The 22194-nt window shown below is 40.4% G+C and overlaps 1 long non-coding RNA gene across 1 annotated transcript in view; it reads right to left on the reverse strand.

Annotated features, from left to right (window-relative positions):
* Positions 1–331: 331 nt before the first annotated feature.
* The window catches only part of LOC122439653, a 141489-nt gene continuing 119626 nt past the window's right edge, over positions 332–22194 (reverse strand). The window contains exon 4 of the long non-coding RNA XR_006268955.1: positions 332–850. This is a non-coding gene — a long non-coding RNA (uncharacterized LOC122439653). The remainder of the gene's footprint in view (positions 851–22194) is intronic.

Consider the following 22194-nt stretch of genomic DNA (forward strand, 5'->3'; position numbering starts at 1 on the left):
GGGGCCCAATGAATCAGCACATTCACAGCAATTCATTCTGTTTACCCGCCCCCTCCCTCTTCTTTCCAAAGTATAAACAGATTCATGACACAGTGAGGATGTTTTAATGCCTCTTTCATTTATAATGATTTCTCAATTCCGTGTAGCAAATAGACTAGGGAGGCGAAGGATGCTTGAGCATTTTTACAACAAGAAAAGACACTGTGAAGGGACACAGGGTATTGCTCATTAAAAGAAAATCCTCTCCCTCTGTCGCAGCAAAACATATGCCAACCAGGAATATTATGAAGCCAAATTCATCCCCATTTAGGTAAAAGGAGGAAACTGTCAAAATACTACAGCACTATCATTTTGGAATTAAGACCTGTCAAGGAACAAAGGAAACTATCTTAGGTGCATAATCTGCGGAGAGTCAAGGTCAGAAGCGAGTGGGTCCTTCTTATTTTATTCATTTTTTCCACAGGTACGAAAAGATTACATCTAGCAGATGGAGGCTTTTAGCATAAAATAAGCTCCTGTGGCTGCATTTACTTGCAACAACAAGAAATATATAGCTACAGATGGCCATCTGTTTCTTCATTTTAAGGTAGAGGGCAAAGAAAGTTTTTCAACTTTAGTTTTTCTGACTTTATGGAATAATCGTTATTTTTAAGCACAGACATCATTAAGAGCTCCCATACTGTCCAGCCTCGTTCAGTTGGTCCCTCCCCTGACTTCTTCCAGTTCATCCCGGTGCACCAAGAAGTTCCTCCAGCCGATCATGTCCTCAGAGAGTCACTTACAGTTGGAAGACCCGGCACAGCAAAACAGAACAAACAAAAACTGCTGCCCAAACAGCCACGCCATGAACCTTAGGGAGAGCGAGCAAAATTCAAAAGAATACAGTTTAACTAGTTAGATACTAGTCTGGGGTTTTCCAAATGCCAATTTCAGAAGTCAGGTTACAGAGCCAGCTTGGAAAATCCTCCTAAAGGCTGAGAGCAGGGGCTCCCAAGATAGACTCCCAATTTTCTCTTTCCCACAACAGAGAATGGCAAAAAGGACACAACATCCCAACACCCTTTGCACTTACCCATATCTTGTTAGGTTTTCACTGCCACAGAATGGATTGGGGCGTGTATGCATACTCAGTCACTCAGTTCTGTCCGACTCTGCAGCCCCATGGACGGTAGCCCGCCAAACCCCTCTGTCCATGGAATTTCCCAGGCAAGGATACTGGAGCGGGTTTCCCTTTCCTATTCTAGGGCATCTTCCCAACTCAGGGATCAATCCCGCGTCTCTTGTATCTCCTGTCTATCTTTACCACTGTGTTACCTCAGGGGCAATAACTAAAACCACTTTGTTTCATTTCTCTGGTGGAAGTCTGCAAATCAGTAAACTAACATGAAGAAGCTAAATTATGTAGATAACAGCATTTTTCCTCCTAAACCAAATTAACAGATGCAAAAGACAAAATTTCCTACTTCATGGTGGTATAGTTCATCCCCAGTTGCTATGAGATAGACACATCCTAAAATACCCTCATCTCTTTAGACACATATTAGGACAAAGCATTTAAGCAAACTATGTCCTGGAAACTAAACATATGAACTTATTACTGACTCTGAGGAAAGGCATGATGGGCTTTTCTAATTAAAAGAGTACCGCCAGTCCTACAATAGAACTAAGACGAGGCTCACTGCTTTGACGTATTGACCCATGCCACCCCTTTTGCTTCTTATGCTGGGCCAAAGATCTGTCCTGTAACTTCAGAAGAGCAAGCCTAACTTGCTATAAAGTAATACTTTGGCCACCTGATGCAAAGAACTGACTCAATGGAAAAGACCCTGATGCTGGGAAAGATCGAAGGCAGGAAGAGAAGGGGACAACAGAGGATGAGATGAAGCCTGGCATGCTGCAGTCCATGGGGTTGCAAAGAGTCAGACATGACTGAGCGACTGAACTGAACTGACTGAACCTTGGAGCTCCATAAGTCAGTATTTTTTACAGGCCTATTCTTTGCACCAATATTCAAACACAATTATGCCCCACACTGAACTTGTGCTGGCCTGTAACACCACTTCATGCAAACAAACAGTGGCCTATTAATTCTTAAAAACAAACTGATCTGGGAGACAGTGTGGATTTTGTTGATTCTTAGCATTTAAGGGTATTCTGAGAACCAATATTTTAAGGTTCTACAACTGTGCTGTTCTTTACAGTATCAACAAGCTAAGAGTAGCTGTCTTTAAATTAATTGAAGTTAAAGAATTTTTTTTCTTATTTTAATTTATTTTTGATTGGAGGAGAATTGCTTTACAATATTGTGTTGATTTCTGCCATATATCAACATGAATAGGCCATAGGTATACATACTTCCCCTCCCTCTTGAACCTTCCTCCCACCTCCCACCCCATCTCACCCCTCTAGGTTATCACAGAGCACCAGATTTGAACTCCCTGCATCATACAGTAAATTTCCACTGGCTATCTAATTTTACATATGGTAGTATATATGTTTCAATTCTGCTCTCAGTTCCTTATTCGCTATTATATTGCCATATCTCAGGTCCTCAATAGCTGTGGCTAGTGGCTACTATAATAATAGACAGAACAGCATAAAACATTTCTATTATTTCCAAAATTCTTTTAGACACAGCTGCTCTAGAAGCTTAATTTGGAAGGAATCTTCAAGGACTCTTGAGTTTTACTTACCATTTAGGACTTCCTGTAAAAAATCCCTAACAGTCTGAAAAAAAATTCTAAAGACAAATAAGCTAAGATGTTCAAAGCCTGTATGAGAGCAGTTTATCAAAGTGGTTAAGACCCCAGGTCTGAGGGTTCGAGCTTCACTTGAGATCTAGTTCTCCCAGCTGCTGGCTGTGTAATTAAGCTTGTCTCCTCATCTCTGAGCCTTGGTTTCTTCACTGTCCATGACCCGTTCACAGCCTCTCCCCACATCCGTATATAGTAACAGAGCCCAATACATTTCAGGAGCTAGAAGGATGGGCTCCACTCCAGTTCTTGGGGATGTAGTTCTGTAATGGGTTGTTAGGGGGAACTCTGCTGGGGAGGACTTCCGTGCTCAAATAAAAGAACAACACCTTGGGAAAAGCAGAATTTTGACACTTCCATCCCCTTCTTGCCTACTATATGGACCTAATGCCTCAAGCTATTTTATGTGAGAAAAATAAACCCCTATGTTTAAGCTTCCATTAAGTTTGTTTACTGTTATCTACATCCAAAAGCACTCCAAACTGATATTTCATCTTCTATCAGTTACTATTAAGTTTAGTTGTTTAATTCCACTCCTGGTTATATACCCAAAGAAACAAAAGGACTAATTCAGAAAGATACATGCACCCCAATGTTCACAACAACATTATTTATAATAGCCAATATATGGAAGCAACCTAAATGTCCATCAACAGATGAGTGGATAAAGATGGGATATTTGTATATACAGCTTCCCAGGTGGCGCAGTGGTAAAGAATCTATCTCCCAATGCAGGGGATTCAAGAGATGCGGCTTCAATGCCTGGGTCGGGATGATCCCCTGAAGTAGAAAATGGCAACCCACTCCAGTATTCTTGCCTGGAAAACTCCATGGACAGAGGAGCCTGGCAGGCTACAGTTCATGGGATCACAAAGAGTCTAACATGACTGAGTGACTGAGCAAATATACATTTATACACATATACATATATTGAATTTATTTATCCAAATAAAAAGGAATGAAATTCTGCCATTTGCAACAACATGGATGGACCTGGAGGGTGCTATACTTAGTGAAATAAGTCAAACAAAGATGAAAGTTGTACATTACCACTTTAAAATGTGGAATCTAAAAAATAAAATAAATGAATGTATGCGACAAAACTGAAACAGACTCACAGTTGTAGAGAACAAACTAGTGGTTACCAGTGGAGAAAGGGGGAAGTAAGGAGGGACAAGACAGGGTTAGGAGATTAACAGGTACAGAACTATGTGTAAAATAGATAGCTACAAGGATATATTGTACAGCACAGAGAATACAGCCAGTATTTTATAACTTTAAATGGAATATAATCTATAAAAATATTGAATCACTGTGCTATATACCTGTAAATAATGTACTATTGTAAGTTTATGTAATAATGTCCTGTATTTCAATTTTTAAAAGTTTGGCTCTTTTAACAGGAGACCTCAAATAATGGAAGTTGTAAAGATAGAAGTTAATGTCTATCTCAGGTAAAAGGGATCTGAAGTAGACAGTCAAAAGAAGGTATAGCTCCATAGTCATCAGGGCCACTTGCTTCTTTTCTCTTTCAGCTCCATCATCCTAGCCTTTCGCTTCCATCTTCAAACTTATCTACACTCCTAGATGGCTATTGGAGTGCCAGACATCACAAAGGCATGCCAAGAAAGGACAAATAGGCACTTCTTCCATATGAATTAGTTCCATTTAATAGCCAGAACTACTTAGATGTGCCTCACAACTCTCTCACTCATAGATCACCTGGCAGAACAGCTACATGGCATACCTGGTTACAAAGCAACCTGGAAACGCAGTCTTTGAGCTGGGGGTCATGCCACTGCAGCAAAAAGCAGAGTTCTGCTACTTAGGAATAAAAACAGAAGGATTCTTGGGGGACAACTGTTGTAAGATAAAGTCAGCTAATACAGATAGTGTTTGGCACAGTGCATGATATAGAGTAGCTGAATAAAAGCTGAGGGTAGGGTAGGAAGAGAGCAAAATATCTTATTATCATTACTTTTGAGTTGTTATATAACCAGTTGGTCTTTGTTCCATTAATACAATACTCCTTAAACCTTACTTATTTGTGGTTTTCCAAGATTCATATACCATACATGCTATTACTTACTATTTTCTTTATATCCATTTGCCTTTTTTTGAGGTATAGTTGGTGTGAGATATTATATGAGCTTCAGATGGACAACATAGAGAAATCACCTTGACTTTTAAACTTAAATGTAAGTAAACCATTTCTATAAATAGGAAACCAATATTCTCCTAGTAAAAAGAATAACTGTTATAAAAATGTTCATCTGGGATATTCCCTAAAACCATCTCATGTACCACATTTCAGAAAACATTTCCCTATTGAATTCTCTGAAATAAATGACTTTTGTGATTGATTGCCTCAAGTTCACTTTGGTCATTAATCAATCTCGGCTGCTATTTATTTGCTTCATCTAACACTATAAGATGGAGATTATGCCTTAAACATCTTTAGTAATTAGCAAAACTGGCATTTTCTTTAGGTTCAACCAATCTTTAATAAGAATTGGGGGCAAGAAAAATATGCTTATGAGACAGAAGACTGATGCATTCAGCAGCTTTTGTTTTCTCTTTTTGAAGATCTAGACAGAATCCCATTGAGAAGTAATTATTAAACATGGTATCAACTTCAAGTACGTTCCATATCTTCTCTTAACAGTCTCTAATAGATCTGTACTTAGCTTTCCCAGAAAACTCCTCAACATGACATTGAGTGACCTCCATGACCCCTCCCTGCATTCCTCCACACAGCCTATGTTCTCGTCAGAGCACACCTAGCATTCTCAAGGCCCCATGCTATTCCTTATCTGCTACTGGCATCTTGATTCCCTCATATGTAAACTGGAAACTTTGCCTCCTACCCCATTTAATCACTATGTCCATCAAGAGGATAAAATAAGACTATATTGTGAAATTTCTTGGAAAGGTGTGAGTCAGTATAGTGTCAGATGATGTCATCTAAGTCAAACTGCCTTCCTGATGAAGTGGTTCTGAGTATGGGCTCCACACTCAGAGAACCTGGTTCACCACTTTTCACGTGCTGTGTGACCTTGGAAAGTTACTGTACCTCTCTGTGTCTCAAAGTCTTCCTTTGTAACATGAGGACAGCACTTAATACCACATGGGTATTGTGAAGATTCAGAGAATTAATACACATAAAGCACCTAGAACAGTTCCTGGCATGTAATGAACTCTCGGAACCTGTTAGCCATTATTGCTATTATTGTCTCCAAAGAGTAGGCTCTATGCTGTGCTTAGTCACTCAGTCATGTCTGACTCTTTGAGACCCCATGGACTGTAGCCCGCCAGGTTCCTCTGTCCGTGGGGATTCTCCAGGCAAGAATACTGAAGTGGGTTGCCATGCCGTCTTCCAAGCAATCTTCCCAACCCAGGGATTGATCCCAGGTCTCCTGCATTGCAGACATATTCTTTACTGTCTGAGCCACTAGTGAAGCCCAAGAATACTGGAGTGGGTAATCTATCCCTTCTCCAGGGGATCTTCCCAACCCAGGAATTGAACTGGGGTGTCCTGCATTGCAGGTGGATTCTTTACCAGCTGAGATACCAGGGAAGCCCAAAAGTGACTTTCATGGGATGGGCATGCTACATCGCTTCAGTCATGTCTGACTCTTTGCAACCCCGTGGACTGTAGCCCACCAGGCTCCTCTCTGTCCATGGAATTTTCCAGGTAAGAATACTGGAGTGGGTGGCCATTCCCTTCTCCAGGAGATCTTCCCAACCCAGGGATCGAACTCAGGTCTCTCACATCACAGACAGATTCTTTACCATCTGAGCTACCAGTAGGCTCTAGAGTCAGGCAAAATTTGGTTCCAAATCCTAGCCTCACGATTCTGTAGTGATATGTACATAGGGCACAAATCTGTATGGCCGAGGAAGTGGTTCTTTATCTATCTCCCTGAAAGACCAGCTCTCTCCTCCCAGTCCTCACACCCTGGGGAGCGGAAAGCAAGCAAACAAAACAACAGAACCTCAGGAAATCAGACCCCAACAAACCTAGACTGACACGATAATTTAAAATTCCTAAGGTAAGGCTTACTTGCTTTAAATATCAGTGTACTGTTATGGATTTCCACTCCACCCCTATTCTTCTCCAAGACTGGGAGTATGGCAGGCAGCCTGATGTGAACCTCAGGAGAAGTAAGTCCCTCCTTAAGTTCTATGACCTAGGCCCCTCACTGGCCTCACTCCAGTCCCTGCCCTGAGTAGCCCTGGTTTCAAACTGACTTTTGAGTATGAGCCATCTGTTGGGAATCTCACAGTTGCTCTGTCCCTTGAGTGTTCTGCTACTGCTGAAATCAGTGTCTGATACACCCCACTGGAAGATCTCTCTTCTGATAATGGCCTAGAGAGGTTCTCTACTTGACTTGATTCTCACCTCAGCTCTTACTAAAGCTGCGGTATCATGTCTTTCATCTAAAGCCCAGAAATAGGCAGTCCACGCACAATCTCCATAGCGCAGAGTCGCTCAGTCATGTCCCACTCTTTTGCAACCCCATGGACTATAACCTGCCAGGCTCCTCTGCCCATGGGATTTTCCAGACAAGAAATACTGGTGTGGGTTGCCATTTCCATCTCCAGGGGATCCTTCTCAACCCAGGGATAGAACTCATATCTCCTGCATTGGCAGGCAGATTCTTTACCACTGAGTCACTTGGGAAGTGCAGAGCTGATGTTCCTTCAAACCACCAGGGTCCTCTGAAGGAGGAAGGAAAGCCAGGGGTCTCTCCACACCAAAGGATACCAAAGCCAACTGAGGAAAGCCAAGCATTGGTCATCTCTTCACCCAACCATGCTGGGCTACCAAGTCTCCTTTGATGCAGCTGTCCCCCAGTTTGGAGCATGGAAGACTGGAGACAAACTCTGCCCAGAGCCCCAGAAGTGCCTCGAGTCCAAAGCCCATGGCTTTGTCACTCCTCGACTGACCCCATTACCCTCACTTACTCCATCCCAAAGTCCACATGGGGAGATGGGGGCCCAGACGCCCAGCTCTGTTGCCCTTGCCCTTCTCCCCACACAAACTCTGGTCAAGAGGAGTAGGTTCCTACCTTTCTCATCAGACTTAGCCATATGCTCCCAGGGTGGGATGCTGAAGAGCCTTGCCTAAGGTGGAAGAGGTGTCTTCTCCATCTGTGGAAGAAATGATGATCTAACTTTTCTAAGTCTTCCTCTTAATATGCTAAAAATAATAAAAAAAAGTAAATAAATATCCTACCCTCCTCCATTTTCCTCTCCCTACACTCCCTCTTCTAAAATATGGCTTTTAATCTTACTATTTTGTCCCTAAATCTTATATTGAATGTCAGAGCTGACTAGCTTATTATCTTTGCATTTCTGCTATAATGTTCCTTATACCTTCTCCTCCCACCTGAAGTAGATGAATGACTCAAAGGCAACTGGGGAGTCAGTAAAGTATGTGGGAAAGCAAAAGAAGAAAGTGCATTCAGTTTATCAAAATATGACCCCTATTGCATTTATCACTTGGGGAAAGTTTTATGATTTTTTATTAAAGTATAGTTAACATACAATATTATATTAATTTCAGGTGTACAACATAGTGATTCAACATTTATATACATTATGAACTGATCACAGTAAGTCTAGTAATGGTCTGTCACCACACAAAGCTATTGCAATACTATCAACTATATTCCCTATGCCAAATATTGCATGCCCATGACTTATTTTATAACTGAAAGTTTGTACCTCCTAACCCCCTTCACCTATGTTGCCCACTCCCCCACTCTCTACCCTCAGGAAACCACCAGTTATTCTCTGTATCTGTAAGTTTGTTTCTGTTTTGTTCTGCTTGTTCATTTGTTTGTTTTTTACATTCCACATTTAAGAGAAATCATTTGGTATTTGTCTTTCTCTGTCTGACTTCTTTTTCTAGACCCTCTAGGTCTACCCATGTCATTGCAAATGGGAAGATTTCATTCTTTTTTAAGGCTTAGTAGTATTCCATTGCATATATATACATTTACATGTTTTATATAAAATTTATATTATATATAGGGGTGCATGTACCTTTTTGAATTTCTATTTTCATTTTCTTTAGATGAATACCCAGAACTGAAATTGCTGAATCATATGATAGCTCTATTTTTAACTTTTCGAGGACTCTCCATTCTGTTTTTCACAGTGACTGTACCAATTTGCATTCACACCATAGCACACGAGGGTTCCCTTTCCTCCACATCCTCACCAATGCCTAATACTTGTGGTCATTTTTTTAAATGAAGGATAATTGCTTTACAATGTTGTATTGGTTTCTGCCATACAGTGTGAATCAGCCATAAGTATACATACGTCCCCTCCTTCTTAAACCTCCCTCCCACCTTGCTGTCTTTTTCATGACAGCCATTCTGACAGGTATGAAATAATATCTTAGTGTAGTTTTGATTTGTATTTCCCTAATAATTAGCGATGTTGAGCATATTTTCATGTGTCTGTTGGTCATCTCTATATCTTCCTTAGAAAAATATATGTTTAAGTACTCTGACCATTTTTTATTTTTTTTATTGCAGTACAGTTAATTTACAATGTTGTCTTAATTTCTGATATACAACAAAATATATATATACATTCTTTTTCTTATTCTTTTCCATTATAGTTTATTACATCTGCACATTTTTATTAGATTGCTTGGGTTTTTCGCTATTGAGTTGTGTGAGTTCTTTATATATATTTTGGATATTAACCCCTCATCAGACACATCATTTGCAAATATTTTCTCCCACTCAGTAGGTTACCTTTCCATTTAATTGCTGGCTTCCTTTACTGTGCAAAAGTTTTTTAGTTTGATACAGTCCCTTTTATTTATTTTTACTTTTATTTCCCTTGCTTGATGAGATAGATCCCAAAAAAATAATGCTAAGACCAATGTCAAAGAGCATACTACCTATGTTGTCTTCCAGAAAAATCTTGGTTTCAGGTACTAAGTTTCATAATTTTTTGAGCTCTGGTTTCATTACCTGGAGAAGAAGAAATTATAATAGTTCTAAACTACAGAGTAATTGGAATGATTAACTTTTTGAAAGACTTGTAAGCAAACAGTCATAGCAGTATTATTCATAATAATTCAGAACTGGACACAATCTGGATGCCATTTGCTTGGTGAAAGGACAAACAAAATGTTGCATATCCTCACAATAGAATACTATTCAGCAATGAAAGTGAATAAATACTGATACACAGTACTGCATTGATGAATCTGAACCACATTACACTGAGTAAAAGAAGCCAGACTCTGAAGACCACATATTGTATGATTCCACCAACATGCAACGTTCAGAAAAGAGAAACCCACAGCAACAGAGAATAAGACAGTATGGGGCTACAAGGTGGGGTGAGATGGACTGTAAATGGGCACAAGACAACATCTTGGGGTGATGGAAATGTTCTAAACCTGGTTTGTGATGATGGTGGCACAACTCTATACATTTACTAAAATCAATGGATTGTATATTTGCTATGACTAAACATTATGATATGTAATGACACCTGAATAAAGTGTAATTATTATTTTTAAAATAATATGTGTGTCTTTACACACAGAGAGGAATATATGTGCATTCATGCACACACACACACATATGTATATACACAGTGCCTGGCACAGAGTAAGAGCTTAAAAGATGTTCATCACATCTGTTATCATTATTGAAATGTTTATTTATTGTTATTAAGCCTCTTGTTTCATATCTTTTATATAGTTATTGCCCTAAAATAATTTAAGAGGCTATTTATGTTTAGAAGATTATCTGCTTGGTTAAAATACCTAGTATCAAATTCTTAGTATCCTCAAAAACTCTAGGAGCTACACAGAGGTTTAGCAAATGTCTTCATTATTTTAATGCACTTTATAAAAATAGATGAATAGATATTAAGAGAGTATTGTTAGAATTTTCAACCATTCTTTTGCCTGTTGTGAAAGTCAGTTTTCCAAATCACAATACTTGAGACTAAAAATAAATAAAAATTAAAGCATTTGGCACACCTGCTTCAATCAGGTGCAGTTGCCTTTTTATAGAACCTTAATATTTTTACTGTTCCCTTAAACTCTTATAAAAGGTGCTTCTTCCTTAATGTTTAAAAGCATCAGTACGTCACTTAGAATTTATAGCCATTTAGTCCTATTTATAAGATAATGTCTGTTTTAGCAGAAAAAGAAATCTGAAGCACACGAGCTGCTGCTGCTAAGTCACTTCAGTCGTGTCTGACTCTGTGACCCCATAGATGGCAGCCCGCCAGGCTCCACCGTCCCTGGGATTCTCCAGGCAAGAACACTGGAGTGGGGTGCCATTGCCTTCTCCGGAAGCACACTCCTTTGTGCACCTCTCCCTAACCAAGTACTCAAGCACATCTCCCCGCTCTTTCTTGAAGGAAGCTTTTCTACTTCACACTAAACACAAATGACCCCCCAATCAATATCCCCCAGTGTCCAGGGCCTTGTTAGCCTTCCTCTCCATTCACCCAGTGTCCAAAATGAATTTCTTTTGTCTCTCCAAACCAATCTTTTCCCTCTAGCCAACCAGGTTCCTAACTCTTCATTCCCCTGATCCATACACACTCCCTCCTGCTCACCCCCTGCCACTGAGAGCTTACCTGCCCTACCACGAGTGCCTTCACTCCTCCAAGGGAACAAAGTGCTTGGTGGCCTGCGTCAGACCCGTCTCTCATCCTTTACTTGCACCTAACACTCAAGACAATTCATCCTCTGTTACCTGGCATGCATTTATTTCAGAATAAGCAGTATTTTTTCCCCTCCAACATTAATTAGATTACAAGCTTCTCAAAGACAATATCCAGGGCTTCTAGTCCTTCGCGATTCCTCTGGTTCTGGTCTGAAGAAGTCATCTCCCGCTGCACACTCACTCAGGGGCACATGCTTACTAAGGAAACAGCACACTGAATTGCCCATACACTCAAATATTTAAGCACGCTCGTGTGCTCTCTCTCTCGCTCTCTCTCTTATTCTCACACTTGCTCTCTCTCAAGTGAATTCTTCTAGTTCAGTATTTCTAAAACCTCATCCCAGCATCAGCATCACCTGGAAACTTGTCAAAAGTGCAAATTCTTAGGATTCACCCCAGACCAACTGAATCTGAAAATGCAGAGTCCAGTAATTCATGGTTTAAGCAGCCCTCTCGATGACCCTGCACTCACCTGAATTGGAGAACCACCTTCCTAAATTCACTGTCTGTGGGATGCAGCACCACTGTAATTGACATCAGTGTAGCTGCACCCCCTCAAAATTACCTACACTTCCAAACTGTTGGCTGCCCTATGACAAAGACCTCTGTCACTCTCAAGACACTTTGCCTTTACTGTAGCCAGACAACCACAAAATAAGAGAGACAGCAAACCAACTGGCTAACTTCTCACACTGTTTCCAGAGCTGAGCTGACATTATTAATGGTCATCATTGGAGATGCTGATGGAACTGAAACAGTAGCTTTGGTGAAAACCATATTAGCTTGTGCTCCTCTGGAAACAAGAGGTGGGAAAGGGTCAGCCTCGGCCAGATGGAGAAGGACTAGTCTAACAAGAAAGATAATTGGCTGCAAAGCTTTGAGCAGGACTTAGGATGTATAAAGCAGTGATTTTCAAACTCTTTTATTGGAAAAAAAAAAAAGTGAAGAAGAGGGCATAGAAGATCTCTTTCAAACAGCAGGCACAATGGATATTCTAACAGCATATAAAAGTGTAAATTTTTCATTTTAAAAAGTCCTTTTAGGGCACAGCTCTTGTTTGAACATTTGGAGCCTCTGAGAAGACATCCCCCTTTCTATGGTCTGCAAATATATATACATTTTAAAATTCTTCTAAAAAGAAAATGAGTGGAAGTAAATACATTTTCCTGAACAAGGCAAGCTTGCACAGATATTTGGAGGAAGGAATATTGGAATCCAAGTGAATGAAAACCAGAAACTTACTGAGCACCTCTTGTATGCGAGGCTCCATGCTAAGATGGTGGTCACCACCTCCACAGCCACCCACCGTTGTTTCTTGCCAGAGCTTCCTAATAGCTTTTCCTGTTTCTATTCCTGGTCTGCAAACAACAGCCAGAGACTCTGTTGAAATATAAATAAGCTCACCTCACTCCCAGGCTCAACTCCCCACCCAAAGACTGCCATCACATTCAGAATAAAGTCCACAGCACCAACACTGACCTCCTCCACTCTTGGTGAGCTGTCCTTCCTCACTACCTCTAACCTCTTGTGCTATGACTCCACCCTGTCCTTACTCCACTCAGCTCCTCTTTTTTTTTTTTTAATTTTTATTTTGTATTGGGTTACAGCTGATTAACAATGTTGTGACAGTTTCAGGTAGACAGCAAAGGGACCCAGCCATCCATATATATGCATCCATTCTCCCCCAAACTCCGCTCCCATCCAGGCTGCCACATAACATTGAGCAGAGTTCCCTGTGATATACAGTAGGACCTTGTTGGTTATCCATTTTAAATATAGCAGCGTGGGGAGTTTGGGGAAGAATGGGTGCATGAATACATATGGCTGAGTCCCTTTGCCGTCCACCTGAGACTATCACAACATTGTTAATTGGCTATAATCCAATATAAAATAAAAAGTTAAAAGATAAATAAGTAAATATAGCAGTGTATACATGTGGACCCCAAACTCCCTAAATATCTCTTCCCCCTACACTTCCCCACTCCTTAACCAATGGTGAGTTCTCTAAGTCTGTGAGAGAAGTAAGTTTGTTTCTATTTTGTAAGTAAGTTCATCTGTATCATTTCTTTTTAGATCCCTGCATATAAGGGATATCATAATGTTTCTCTCTGTCTGACTTACTTTACCTCATATGATAATCTCTAGGTCCATCCTTGTTGCTGCAAATGGCGTTATTTTGTTCTTTTTAATGGCTGTCCATTCAGCTCCTCTTGCCTTATTGTTGTCACCCAGCACATTCCTACCCCCAAGGCCTTACATCAGCTGTTCTCTCTGCCTAGACTGCTCTTCCAGATCACCAGACCCATTTCCTTCTGTTCCTTGTCACCAGGGCAGAGAAGCCTCCTACTGAAAGCAGCACATGTGCACACAGCCCTCCCTTCACTCTCTCCCTTTATTCTCCTGCTTTTTCTTCATATTTGATATACCATTGTCACGTTTTAGCCTTATCCTCCATCAACAATATTAGCCCCATATGAGCAGAGATTTTCTGTTTTGCTCACAGTTATATCCTCAGCACCCAGAATAGAGACTGGCACATAGCAGGTGCTCAGTAAAAACTTCTTGGATAAAATAGTTGTTAAATGGATGAGAGACCCTTAGGTGCTAAGGATGCAAAAAGACAAGTTGCAGATCTCTGCTCTGAATGAGCTCACAGCTGGGTTCATATATATGTCCTTTCTCCGCTTGAAGAAGTTAAAATTGCAGGTGTCAATTATGCAAGGTATGTGCTTCTCATATTCACATTTGGAAAAAGCACAAACATGCTAGTGCTTGAATTGTTTCTGTCAACTGTCTGCTAAGTCAGATTCATCCAGTAGGACCCATGAGGACAACTACTTTAAAATTCAGTGACTCCTTAAAAGCGAATCTGTTCACCAAAAGTAGCCACGCTATTTCTCTCTGATGGTAGAACCAGGCATCTATAAGTTACTTAATAACAGATGACTTTTCTTATATGTTAGTCCCAAGGAAAAGGGAGTGATGCATCTTTAAATGCTTCTCTCTGCAAGAAGATCAACAAGATATATGGTTTGCCTAACAGGTGAAAAATTTCACTTTACAAGTGATTCCCCAGAGAGTTAGAGAATGCCCAATAATCTTTCTTCTGTCAAGGCAAGCAAAATAATCGTTACTATGAGAAATGCAGTTTGCTCATTAAGTCAGAGTAGCAAGTCATGAAATTGACGTCAGCAATACTTTTCCTCTCTCATGGTTTGTTTTAATGAACCGTTATGAAGCATTCTCTCTCTCTAACTAATTGTGGAATAAAATGATTTTTAAAACACCCTCCAGAAAACCCTCACTCTTTGTATTGTTTCCTTCATTGGTGTCCTTTTCTACAATAGACTCATGAGATAACTTAGCTTTTTGCACAAACCAGGACTTGTTAATGAAATATTAACCAAACATTGCTTAGCCATCCCCCTGCAGAACCTAACTCAGCCTAGTTTTCAAATGTACTGCACTGCAGGAGACCTAGGCTCGATCCCTGGGTGGGGAAGATCCCCTGGAGAAGGAAATGGCAACACACTCCAGTATTGTTGCCTGGAGAATTCCATGGAGAGAGAAGCCTGGTGGGCTACAGTCCATGGGGTTGTAAAGAGTCAGACATGACTGAGTGAATAACACCTTCACTTCACTTTCAGACATCCCTTATGAAAATATACCCAAGGATTTTAAGTCAGATCAAGTGAATGTCTAATAGGAGGATTTCTTAGGCAAACAAAGATTTTAAATCTCACAAAGGTTGAAATCTAAGCCTTTGTGAGTTGACTCTGTGAATTGTGGGCTGATGACCCATCTGTGCACACATGCAGAAGAAGAGCTGACCTCTCAGCTCATCCCTTCTAGGAGGAGGGTATCCATGGGAAAAACCCCATCATGTCAAGACAGGCAACTGGAGAATTTCTAATGAGAAGCATCCCTCTAGTCTGCAAAGAATGACTGCTCAAAGTTTCCTCTGGACCAAGAACAGCAAGCACCCTGCCACTAGCCTGGCATCAAAGATGAATCCGACAAAAACTTCATTCCATCATGCCCCATGTTCTTGCCTCACAAACAGTCAGAATCCTAAAAAGCTGATGCATGAGATGTCCCCTTTCTACAGATGGCTCTTAGATCTCTACTGTGCTTCCAGTCCTGGTGGCTGTAACTCTATGGAGGAGTCTCTGCTAAAAGCCTGGATGGCCAGACTAGATGGGGAATGAGAAACTCCAGCAGGTATGTAAGGATGAAGTTTTCTCAGCCTTTGGATCTAAACCTATGGTCATTCTGGCTGCATGACTCTGCTCTGAGTGGTTCTGTTGTGTGGCCTCAAGGACATATCAGGAGTGATCAAGCATGTCTACCAACGAGCTCTTCAAAAAAGGGTGCTGTGACATTTTATTGGCCAGAACTTCCAAAGACAGGGACTCCTGATAGTGAAATAGAGGAGTGGAAAGGGAAGGGCAGAGGCGTCTGTGGGTGAAGAAAGGATGAAAAGCTTTATCTGACATGTCAATGAAAAGATCCAGCTTAGGAACCTAAGAGTTCTCATATTCTCTTGAGTATAAAGGAAAGAAAATAAACAAAAATCAAAAGAATCCCAAAATAAGAAAAAAGGTAGAGGTTACAGATTCCTAGGAATACTAGGTTAATTGCTTGGGGAGCCCCTTCTCTCAGTAACAGTCTGATGCTCAAGCTGGTTTTTATTCTGAATGATTTGTTGGTAATACTTCTGGATATATGAAGTATATAGTATCTCAGTTTGAAGTTTATAGTATCTGGGACCACCAGACCTTATAAATAAAAGGATGTAACATTAGGGAAATCACAGAAAACTAATCAAACTGATCACATGGACAACAGCTTTGTTTAACTCAATGAAACTATAAGCCATGTCTTGCAGGGCCACCCAAGACAGATGGGTCAGGGTGGAGAATTCTGACAAAATGTGGTCCACTGGAGAAGGGAATGGAAAACCACTTCAGTATTCCTGCCTTGAGAACCCCATGAGCAGAATGAAAAGGAAAAAAGATAGGACACTGAAAGATGAACTCCCCAGGTCAGTAGGTGCCCAATATGCTACTGGAGATCAGTGGAGAAATAACTCCAGAAAGAATGAAGAGACAGAGCCAAAGCAAAAATAACACCCAGTTGTGGATGTGACTGGTGATGGAAGCAAGGTCCAAAGCTGCAAAGAACAATATTGCATAGGAACCTGGAATGTTAGGTCCATGAATCAAGGTAAATTGGATGTGGTTAAACAGGATATGGGAAGAACAAACATCGACATTTAGGAATCAACCAACTAAAATGGACAGGAATGGGTGAATTTAACTCAGATGACCATCATATCTACTACTGTGGGCAGAAATCCCTTAGAAGAAATGGAGTAGCCATCATAGTCAAAAAAAGAGTCCAAAATGCAGTACTTGGATGCAATCTCAAAAACGACAGAATGATCTCTGTTCATTTCCAAGGCAAACCATTCAATATCACAGTAATCCAAGTCTATGTCCAGACCAGAAATGCTAAAGAAGCTGAAGTTGAATGGTTCTAAGAAGACCTATAAGACCTTCCAGAACTAACACCCAAAAAAGATGTCCTTTTCATTATAGGGGACTGGAATACAAAAGTAGGAAGTCAAGAAATACCTGGAGTAACAGGTAAATTTGGCCTTAGAGTACAGAATGAAGCAGGGCAAAGGCTAACAGTTTTACTAAGAGAATGCACTGGTCATAGCAAACACCCTCTTCCAACAACACAAGAGAAGACTCTACACATGGACATCACCAGATGGTCAATAACAAAATCAGATTGATTATATTCTTTGCAGCCAAAGATGGAGAAGCTCTACACAGTCAGCAAAAACAAGGCCGGGAGCTGACTATAGCTCAGCTCAAATTCTTCACTGCCAAATTCAGACTTAACTTGAAGAAAGTAGGGAAAACCACTAGACCATTCAGGTATTACCTAAATCAAACTCCTAATGGTTATATAGTAGAAGTGAGAAACAGATTCAAGGAATTAGACCTGATAGACAGAGTGCCTGAAGAACTATGGATAGAGGTTCGTGACATTGTACAGGAGTCAGGGATCAAGATCATCCCCAAGAAAAAGAAATGCAAAAAGGCAAAATGGTTGTCTGAGGAGGCCTTACAAATAGGTGTGAAAAGAAGAGAAGCAAAAGGCAACGGAGAAAAGGAAAGATATACCCATTTGAATGAAAAGTTCCAAAGAATAGCAAGGAGAGATGAGAAAGCCTTCCTCAATGATCAGTGCAAAGAAATAGAGGAAAACAATAGAACGGGAAAGACTAGAGAGCTCTTCAAGAAAATTAGAGATACCAAGGGAATATTTCATGCAAAGATAGACACAATAAAGGACAGAAATGGTATGGACCTAACAGAAGCAGAAGATATTAAGAAGAGGTGGCAAGAATACACAGAAGAACTATACAAAAAAGATCTTTATGACCCAGATAATCATGATGGTGTGATCACTCACCTAGAGCCAGGTATCCTGAAGTGTGAAGTCAAGTGGGCCTTAAGAAGAATCACTATAAACAAAGCTAGTGGAGGTGATGGAATTCCAATTGAGCTATTTCAAATCTTAAAAGATGATGCTATGAAAGTGCTGCACTCAATATGCCAGCAAATTTGGAAAACTCAGCAGTGTCCACAGGATGGGAAAAGGTCAATTTTCATTCCAATCCCAAAGAAAAGCACTGCCAAAGAAGGTTCAAATTACCATACAATTGCACTCATTTCACATTCCAGCAAGATTTCGCTCAAAACCTTCAAGCTAGGCTTCAGCAGTACTTGAATGGAGAACTTCCAGATGTACAAGCTGGATTTAGAAAAGGCAAAGGAACCAGAGATCAAATTGCCAACGTAGGCTGGATCATAGAAAAAGCAAGGGAATTTCAAAAAAACATCTGCTTCACTGACTATGCTAAAGCCTTTGACTGTGTGGATCATGACAAACTGTGCAATATTCTTAAAGAGATGGGAATACCAGACCACCTTACCTGCCTCCTGAGAAATCCATATGTACGTCAAGAAGCATCAGTTAGAACTGGACATGGAACAACAGACTGGCTCCAAATAGGGAAAGGAGCATGTCAAGGCTGTATACTGTCACCCTGCTTATTTAACTTATATGCAGAGTACATCATGTGAAATGCACAAGCTGGAATCAAGATTTCCAGGAGAAATATCAATAACCTTAGATACGCAGATGATACCACTCTTATGGCAGAAAGCAAAGAAGAACTAAAGAGCCTCTTGATGAAAGTGAAAGAGGAGAGTGAAAAAAGTTGGCTTAAAGTTCAACATTCAGAAAACTAAGATCATGGCATCTGGCCTCATCACTGCATGGTAAATAGATGGGGAGACAATGAAAACAGTGACAGACTTTATTTTGGGGGGCTCCAAAATCACTGCAGATGCTGACTGCAGCCATGAAATTAAAAGACATTTGCTCCTTGAGGAAAAGCTATCACCAAGCTAGACAGCATATTAAAAAACAGAAACATTATTTTGCCAACAAAGGTCCGTCTAATCAAAGCTATGGTTTTTCCAGTAGTCATGTATGGATGTAAGAGTTGGACCATAAAGAATGCTAAGTGCCAAAGAATTGATGCTTTTGAACTGTGATGTTGGAGAAGACTCTTGAGAGTCCCTTGGACTGCAGAGATCCAACCAGTCCACCCTAAAGGAAATCATTCCTGAATATTCATTGGAAGGACTGATGCTGAAGCTGAACCTCCAATACTTTGGCCACCTGATGCAAAAAAACTGACTCGTTTTTTTTAGAAAGAGAGGGGGATATAGAAAGTGCTGGATGGAGCTGAACCATAGACAAGAGGTCAAGTGAGAAACTATATTCTCAAATGGCAAGAGGAATTTGAAATCACTTACAGACAGATTGACTGAAAATGTTCTTGGTACCAACCTTGAGAGATGAACTCTGAATCTATGTCTTCATCATCTTTTGCAGATGGATTACCAAAATTTAGCCAGGAGAAGGGCTAAGCATATCTTTCTCAAGCTAAAAAGAATATTTTAACTAGGCTAGACTTTAGACTTATATCTAGCTGTATTTTCTCCCACTCAAATACCTACATCTGTTGTTTTCCATTTTCAACACTAGATGGAATATTTAAGGGCTGATATATTCCCATATTTATTTCACATGACTAAGAATGGTGTGTGGAAATGACTAAATATTTTTTAAACTTACTGTTAAGTGGCTCCCATGTGTCTACAAAATACCTGCATCCCACACTGGGGAGGAAAGAAAGAGAAGGAGCAGACCCCCATTTTAAAGAAGGAAAAGAAAATCTAAATGGGTAGACAATGTATCCAAAAAATCTGGAAGGAACAATGTGGCCTTTTACAAAGAAAAGCAACAATAACATACTGTTTTAAAACACAGAAAATATCTCTTTAAAAATCTAGCTTTTAAAAAAGGTCAGAGAAGTTTACGTTTACTCAAGTGTAAATGTCAATTGGAATAAGTGATACCTGTGAGAAAATGGGGAGACCACTGACCTTTTATCCAAAAGAAGGCTAGAAATGATGTCCAAGAAGAGTGAAGGGAGGGGTAAAAAATGTGTAAGGAGTTTGAACAAGGGAAAGAAGACAGAATGAAGGAAGATCCAATTAACTGAAACTGCTAGTTGCACACACAGGATGCTTTCAGTTGCAAAGCCATACCAATATGGTTAAATTTTAAAAGGGGATAAATTAAGCTATTGACTGATCAACTTGCAGGAGAGTTTCTACCCACGTCTCAATGTGATCCCAGACTCTCACCATTTCTTGATTTTGTTTTTAACCTCAGAAGTGGGGTTGACTTTTCAAACATATTTTTCCCTAGTAGTGCCAGAACATTCATGTTTACATGAAAAGAATCTGCTCACTGGATCTTAAAATCACAGAATTTTGTCTTCTCTTAATTGGTCTCTCCTGAATTATGTGCACATCCTAGAGTCAATCACTGTGACTATGGGGCTGCTCAGTCACTCAGGTGTGTCTGACTTTTTGCAGGCTGCCAGGCTCTTCTGTCCATGGAATTTTCCAGGTAAGAGTTCTGGAGTAAGTTTGTCATTTCTTACTCCAGGGGATATTCCTGACCCATGGATAAAATCTGCATTTCCTGTATCTCCTGCATTGGCAGGCCAATTCTTTACCACTAGCACCACCTTGGAAGTCCCAACCATGTGAATAGGATATGCAGATTGGCCTCTGCCCTTCAGAAACTGTCCTTCAAGCCCCAAGTTATATCCATCCCACCCAAACCATTTGGCTTGGAATATTGTGCCATATAATAAGAAAGGAACTGGAGAAATGTATATAAGAAAAGCAATGGATTTTCTCCACACACAATGACTGAGCTTCTAGTTTTTTAGGTTTTCAATCTTTTTCTTTTCTATAACAAATATCTTCTTATCACTTCAACCTTGGAATAAAAGATATCTTTATTTTTATGTAAGATTAAAAGTAATTATAAATAATTAGTTCTAAATAAAAAGCATTTAGTTCTGAATTACTTATTTCCAACCAAACATAAGCCATATAAAACTATGTGCACTACTATGATAGATTGGAACACAGCCTTCCATGAAGAAGCGAAAAACAGGTATTTAATATAAATCAGGTTATTTGAAAACAAGCCTCATACATGTGATTAAGCTACCCTTCCTTCAAAAGTCTGAAATGAATTAACTTGACCTCCTTAAGAAAATGATACTCAGGCATCTTTGTGAACCTCACAAACCTATCACAAGCCACATCTCTCATTGAAAGAAATTGTGCCTGGACTTCCCTGGTGGTGCAGCGGGTAAGAGTCCACCTTTCAGTGCAGGGACACAGGTTAGATCCCGGTCCAGGAAGATTTCACACGCCACAGGAAGCTGGGTCTGTGCACCACAACGGCTGAGCCCACACCCTAGAGCCCACAGGCCGCGACTGCTGAGCCCACGTGCCGCAAGTAACGGAGCCTGAGGGCCCTAGGGCCCACAAGCCACAGCTACTGAGCCTGGGTGCTGCAACTACGAAGCCCACGTGCCTAAAGCCTATGCAGTGCAGCAAGAGAAGCCACCTCAATGAGAGGCCGGAGCCCCCACAAACAAACAGTAAAGCCCATGCTCCACAATTAGAGAAAGCTCATGCAAAAAAAAAAAAAAAAAAGCAATGAGGACCCAATACAGCCAAAAAATAAAAAATAAATAGAACTTCAAAAAGAGAAAAGCACCACAAAATCAACTTAGGTGAAAGCGCTTATTTTATTAAAATTGATGGGAAAAACTTTATTTTTTTAAATAGTGTCACTAACCTAGGGCTTCCCTGGTGGCTCAGGAGTAAAGAATCTGCCTGCAATGCAGGAGCTACAGGAGACGCAGGTTCAGTCCCTGGGTCAGGAAAATCCCCTGGAGGAAGGCATGGCCACCCACGGAGGTTCTCATGGACACAGGAGCCTGGCAGGTTACAGCTCATGAGATCGCAGAGTCAAGTACTACTGAAACAACTTACGGCACACACATCACTAATCTAGACTACCTTATAAAGCTGCTCATAATCAAACTCTTAGATGCCTTGTTTTCAACCTTTTCTCTTAACATTCCGTGTGCACATCATACTTTCCATACATCTTTACCAGATTCTTTCCATACACCTTTGCATACATCTTTCTAACATCTTTACCAGACTTCTCACCCTTTCCTCCAAATAGTC

The sequence above is a fragment of the Cervus canadensis genome, chromosome 4 (genome assembly GCF_019320065.1).
Source record: "Cervus canadensis isolate Bull #8, Minnesota chromosome 4, ASM1932006v1, whole genome shotgun sequence".
Classification (NCBI taxonomy): Eukaryota; Metazoa; Chordata; class Mammalia; order Artiodactyla; family Cervidae; genus Cervus; species Cervus canadensis.